The sequence below is a fragment of the Mustela erminea genome, chromosome 4 (genome assembly GCF_009829155.1).
Source record: "Mustela erminea isolate mMusErm1 chromosome 4, mMusErm1.Pri, whole genome shotgun sequence".
Lineage (NCBI taxonomy): Eukaryota > Metazoa > Chordata > Mammalia > Carnivora > Mustelidae > Mustela > Mustela erminea.
In genome coordinates, this window is record NC_045617.1 from 68,456,825 (window position 1) to 68,463,203 (window position 6,379).

Consider the following 6,379-nt stretch of genomic DNA (forward strand, 5'->3'; position numbering starts at 1 on the left):
AATCAGAAAGTCATGTTGATGAAATCGTGTAATTAATCTGACCTTAAATGTTATTTTTCTGTTGACATCATACAATTTAGTGAAATGAAGAACATCTTTTAAGTCAAAATATCTCTCAACTGGTAGACTATCCACTATCCACAGAACCCTGAAATCAGCCCCACGCTGTGCAAAATACACCCTTCTGCAAAGGAGAGCAGTGATCCCTATCAGCAATACAGCATTTTGAAATAAAAAAAAATTTTTGGCAGATGCTTTTCTTAAAAAATACTATATCATCCAATAAATATTTGAGTAATATTGGAGTAAAATTAAGTAAAATTTGGGGTGGACTTAACTGTCTTTAAAAAAAAAAGACTCATTAGAAAATAAACCCGTGTGTATTTAGGAAGCAAGCCTCAATTCCATCATACAATTTTAAAGAAGAGAATTTCAACAGTGATAAGTTTAAAATATTAAAGGCTTTAATAAACTCTATATGCTTTTTTTTCTGTTCAATTTTCACAAATACATTATATATCCATTGTAGCATAACAAATTACTGTCAATATAACAACTTAAAACAATATATTATCTATACACAGTTTCCAGGAATCAGGATCTGGAAATGGTTTCAATGGGTCTTCTAGCTTAAGGTCTCAAAGTTGTAGTGAACCTGCTCAGGGGTTCAGTCATCTCAAGTTCTGCTGGAGCTGAAGACTCTGCTTCTAAGCTTACTCACATGGCTGTTAATGGGCCCCAGTCCCTTGCTGAAAGTTTTCTGAGGCCTTTGTTCCTTATGCATGGGCTGCCTGAAAGTCTTCACAAAAAGGCAACTGGCATCTCCTACAGTGAGTGATGAGATAGATAGGTAGAATAGAGGTAGAGAGAGAGAAACAGAGATGGAAGGACGGAAGGTTCAGTCTTTTATATCTTAATTATGGAAGTGGCAACAGTTCTGCCATTTGCTATTAGCCACCCAGACCAACAGTGGTACATTGTGGGAGAGAATTACCCAAAGTTGAGACTATCAAAGAGACAAAGATCCTTGCAGGTCAGCTGGGATGTTGGTCATTACAGTTAGTATACATAATATATTATATATATATATCTATCTATATATAAAATACAAACATATATACACATATATATATGTATTTGCTACATAATTTTAAAACAGGATTTTCCTTTTCTTTTTGCTGTATATGTAATAGATGCTTCAAAATGGACTCTTAGTATTTATATCTAAAAGGTATTGTGCCAAAGAAATTTCTACAGTTACTTTCTATGATAAAGATTAAATTTGGTGAGTTTAGCTTTTGGTCTGTAATAAAATTCAAATTGCCTGGTTAACTCATTTGTGGCAACACCATCTTCTCCCGATATACACCTGTCAATTTTACATTCATGTCTCAGAATTCTACTTTATAAGAATATACATTAAAAAGTAAAATAGAACAAACAGCATAAATTCCAGAATCATTAATTCATGAAATGACACTACTAAGAAAAAGGTCTTAAGAACATGAACATATTTACTTTTTTATAATCAGAAAGGATTTTTTCCAATAATCTATAAAAAGGAATATATTAAAGTGGAAAAAGTTGACTTAGATAGTTAAAGCGTTCTGAATATCAAGAAGGATATGGTAACAAATCAACCAGAAAGTCATCAGTGTCAAGAGCCATTCTGAAACCTATCACTTGGCTCTTATACTGAAAATTAACACCACATTCCTCACATTATTCTGATTCTTTATTCTAGATGTCTTGGGCATACTCTAAATGCATCACCTTAATTTTAGTTTTTGAACAGAGTCCTAAATGTGGAAAATATTTCATATCCACTAGCAATACATAGGTAGCATGTTCTCATGTATAATAGGTTTAGTATCTTAAGTACAGACAGTGCAAAACCAAATTTCTTTCTCTGCACTGAGCTTCCTCTTTACTATGGGTATTAGTCAGAATAGGTTAGCTTACTGTGCAGTAGCAAATAAAACCAAAAATTCTGCTGACTTAATAAGACAAAAGTTGCTTATTCAAAGTTGCTCTTGTTTATTTAAAGTCTACTCTAGGGAAGCCTCCTTGCCAAAGCTCAGAACCTCAGACTTTTTCATTATGTATTGTTTCCTTATCAACCAATGCTCCCATCATTGCTGGAGCATGATAAAAGAAAATGGAGCAATTGCACACTGCCTTTTAAATGGTTTCATCCACTTGTATTTATTGGCCAAAGCAAGTGAGATGGCTATGCCAAATTTAGCTGCATAGGAAGTATAATTTCCCTGTGTGTCCAGGAAAGGGAAGAGATTGATAAATGTTGGCTAGTACTAGTAATGATTATCACTGAATGTAAATTCCTTAAAGGCATGTATCTTACATTCTTCTTCCACTTTGACATATAGAAATCACTCAGTAAATGATTGTCTGCCATGAGTCACCAGGGCTGCTATTTATCATTCCTTTCTTCTCCAACCTATAGTGATATTATACCCCTTGCCTCCTACCCCATTTTTTTGTTGTCAGCCCTCTGACCTGTCAGTTGCAAGCCGATACCACCAGTTTCTTTAAACCTTTCTTGCCTTTGCCATTATTCTGAAGGAAATTTTATCTCCTTACCCAGAGTAGTAAAGACATCATTAATATCTTACGCATAGTGTTTTATAGTTTACAGGATGTTTTAACGTACATTTCTTTTATTTCACAAAGTTGGTGTATTTTTCCCCATTTTTACCTCAGAGAACAAAGTACTGTTTCCTAATCTCCTAAGTTAACGTGTATAAGATCCTCAAACCAGAATCTTTCAATTTCATGTCCAGTGCTTTCACTAGTATTTTAGGTTACAAGTGGTTTCTCACACAACCACACTAGACTGTGGCTTTCTGGGAGACTCAGGGTTAATCCTGTCAGTTGAAATGCTGGACATTGATTATGTACTCTGATTATTAAAGCAGTTTTTAATTGCATCCTTATGCAATTAAAATGCAAGAAGGGCTAAGGTGAAAGTATATGATTAATATTAAAGTAGATATATATATATCCCAGAACAAAGATTGAACTCAGTCGGTCATACCTGTTGAAGTGGCATGGAGAATAAAAATTTGCCTTGAGAAACTGAGAGAAGACTGAACATAAAGAGTGGGAACTTTTCAGTCTTGGGAGGTAAGTTTAGAAGTATCAATGAATATGCTAACAGAAGGGTGAGCTCTTTTATGCTTTCTATTCGAAATTGGTTCCATATGGTGGTCTAGCCATAGAATTACAGCAAGAGCTCTTAGCAGTGTTAAGAGCTATTTAGTTATCAATACCTTCTAGAAACTTTGAACTCCGGCCAAGGCAAATAAGGTCCACCTGTCAGGATCGTGGTAGATTACCTAATAAAAAGTTAATGTTTGGACAATGTGCTTTGTAGACATGTTGACTGGATAAACTTTGAATTGAGTTATGAAAACATTAGTATCCCCAAATACTCTTTTAACAGATTATGATGTTGATTTAACTGAAATTCATTGTGAACCAGTTGACTTTTTTCTTTCCATCTATGATAAAATTTCATCTTGCTCTATAAAAGACAATTACCGAGAGTTTATTTACTATTGCAATATGAGTAAAAATTGATTGAAAAACATGCCATTGTGTGTAGTTAGTTCTAGGAAAGTAGTTGTTGTAGAGATGGATTATAAAAGCATTATAGCAAGAAAATAAAATCTGATAGCCTGCAATTTTTCCTTAAGTACATATATAATTTAATTTTAACTGAAATAAAGATGTGAAAGTTGTCTTCAGAGATTGTTGATAACAGTACACTGTAATGATGTTACTGATTAAGACAATTACAAATACTATTTTGAAAAAATGTTCTTTTTAAAAAATATTTTATTTATTTGAGGAGAGAGAGAGAGAGAGAGAGAGTGAGCACCGAGCAGTGGCGAGGGGCAGAGAGAGAAGCAGGGAGCCTGATGAGGAACTCGATCCTGGGTCCCTGGGATCATGACCTCAGCTGAAGGTAGATGCTTAGCCAACTGAGCCATCCCGGTGCCTCTCCCCCCCACCTTTTGAAAATGTTCTGAAATTACTATTTAGTATGTTATAATGTCATTTTGCTTAGCTTATAATTAGTAAGATTCCCTTCTCCACCTATCCATAGATGGATGTTAGGTGAAATTTTCATTAATGTAGTAATTATTTCAGTTTTTCCCTCTCCAGCTATTTGGAGGGTATTGGCAATAAACTAGAGACTTCATGTAACGCCCTAGGCACAGTGATGGGCCCAGGTTCAGTAAGTAATTCTGCCTCCCCTTTCTTTCTTCGCTCCTCTTTGTTTTCCTCCTCCTTTTCTTCCTTTTCCTCCTTCACCACTGCTCTTTCCCCTCCATTTCCTCCTTATTTCTTTTTATTACTACTGACATTAACCAAGCTTAGGCTGCCCACTTGAGATGTTCAGGTTCTATCTTCAAGAGTTCCCAAAATGTGAAAGCAGTTTCCCAGCAGCACACGGTGGGAAATTCACTATTGTAAACTGTTGTCCTAGTTTATCCCTCTTCTCTGCCCCATGGGGAAAACAAAAAGGACAAGAGAGTTGAAGTTACTTCATACTGGGTCATACTTCATTCTGGGGCCCTGGGGAGTAGAGATCCAGTATAAAAACCCAAATGTTGCCTTCTATAGGTACAAGTGGCTATAATATCTGGGTCAGAGATTCAAGTTCAATAAGAAATTAACATGCAAAGTGAGTGTCTTAGGATAGGTTCAAAAAGAGAGAATATCCTTCCTGAAATGTATAAGCTAAATTCCCCCTGTATTCCATTCTTCTATTTGTGGTGCCAAGAGAATAGATATACAGACAATCCTCTAAGTCTTCTTCCTGTAATAGTCATATAAATATTCAGGGTTGGTGACATCAATATGCTTTCAGTTAATAGTCAACCTCTTTTCTGAAAGAAGTTTTCAGAGATTTTACGAGACCAGCTAGCATTTGGTCTGTTCTCAGGGCTTTGAACTGAACACAATTTTTTTAAAAAAGATTTTATTTATCTATTTGTCAGAGAGAGAAAGAGAGAGAGCGAGAGCACACAAGCAGGCAGAGTGGCAGACAGAGATGGAGAGAGAAGCAGGCTCCCTGCCGAGCAAGGAGTCCAATGTGGGACTCGATCCCAGGACCCTGGGATCATGACCTGAGCCAAAGGCAGCAGCTTAACCAACTGAGCCACTCAGGCGTCCCTTAAACACAATTTTTGAAGTATCACTTTGCTTTTTAGCTTCTATACTATCATTAGTTTCCATAACTAATATTTACCAGTTTAGAAATTCCAGGGGATGTGCTAGGGCCTTAGGATATAAATGTTTCAGATATGCTGAGACACTTAGATATAAGTGGCCCCAGATACAATATTCAGCAGTAATGTAGAGATCTGCATGAAGATTAGTTCTATAGTCACATGACTCCCAACTAGATTCCATGCCCAAGGAGGGCTGCATGTCTTTTTCTAGGCTAGTAAAAGTCATTGTTGTCATATCCTGTAACTAAACACTGTCTGCTAATACAGTTAAGAAACTGATGAATTTTTTTGAAGGGGGAAGTGTTCTATTTCCTGTCTGGATCTCTAAACTGCAAGCTCTACAACTCAGTTCTGTCAAGGCCACTGGAAGTGAACAGGGTGTGGGAAACTGAATCACTTTAACGGAACTCACTGAAGACAATTTATAAATCAGACTGTTTCTAGGTGTCTGCATAATGAGAGAAGTAAAAGAGTAGAGGAGAAAAATGGAACTCCAGATTGGGACCTGCTTTTGATTCCTGGCTTTGCCCCTTGCTGTTCTGAGACCAAAATCCTTAGCCACCTTGAGAATCAGTCTTTTTTAAAGGTGACATGATAGCATAGTGTCTGGCATACAGGAGGCACTCCATAAGGGATTGAGTGCTTATTACTAAGCCAGTTGGATACTCATATCAGAATACAGCATCTTTCAAGAATCAAAACCTGCTTGGGAAACCCGAATACACTTGACCTCTGAACGACATGGGGTTGAAATGTGTAGGTCTGCTTATAGTCTTTTTTTTTTTTTTTTTGGATAAATACACTACAGAACTATAATTGTATTTTCCTTTATAATTGTATTTTTATTTATAATTGTATTTCATTATGGTTTTCATAATAACATTTTCTTCTCTCCAGCTTCCTTTATTGTAAGAACACAATAGATAACACATGTAACGTGCAAAGTGGGAGTTAATCGACTGTGTTCTCGGTAAGACTTCCAGTCATACAGTAGGCTATTAGAAGTTAAGTTTCTGGAGAGTCAAAAGTTATATACAGATGACATGACAGTAGATTCTTATAATACATATAGATATGCTTGCTTAAAATCATTTTAAAATGGTAGTACAGGTGCCTGA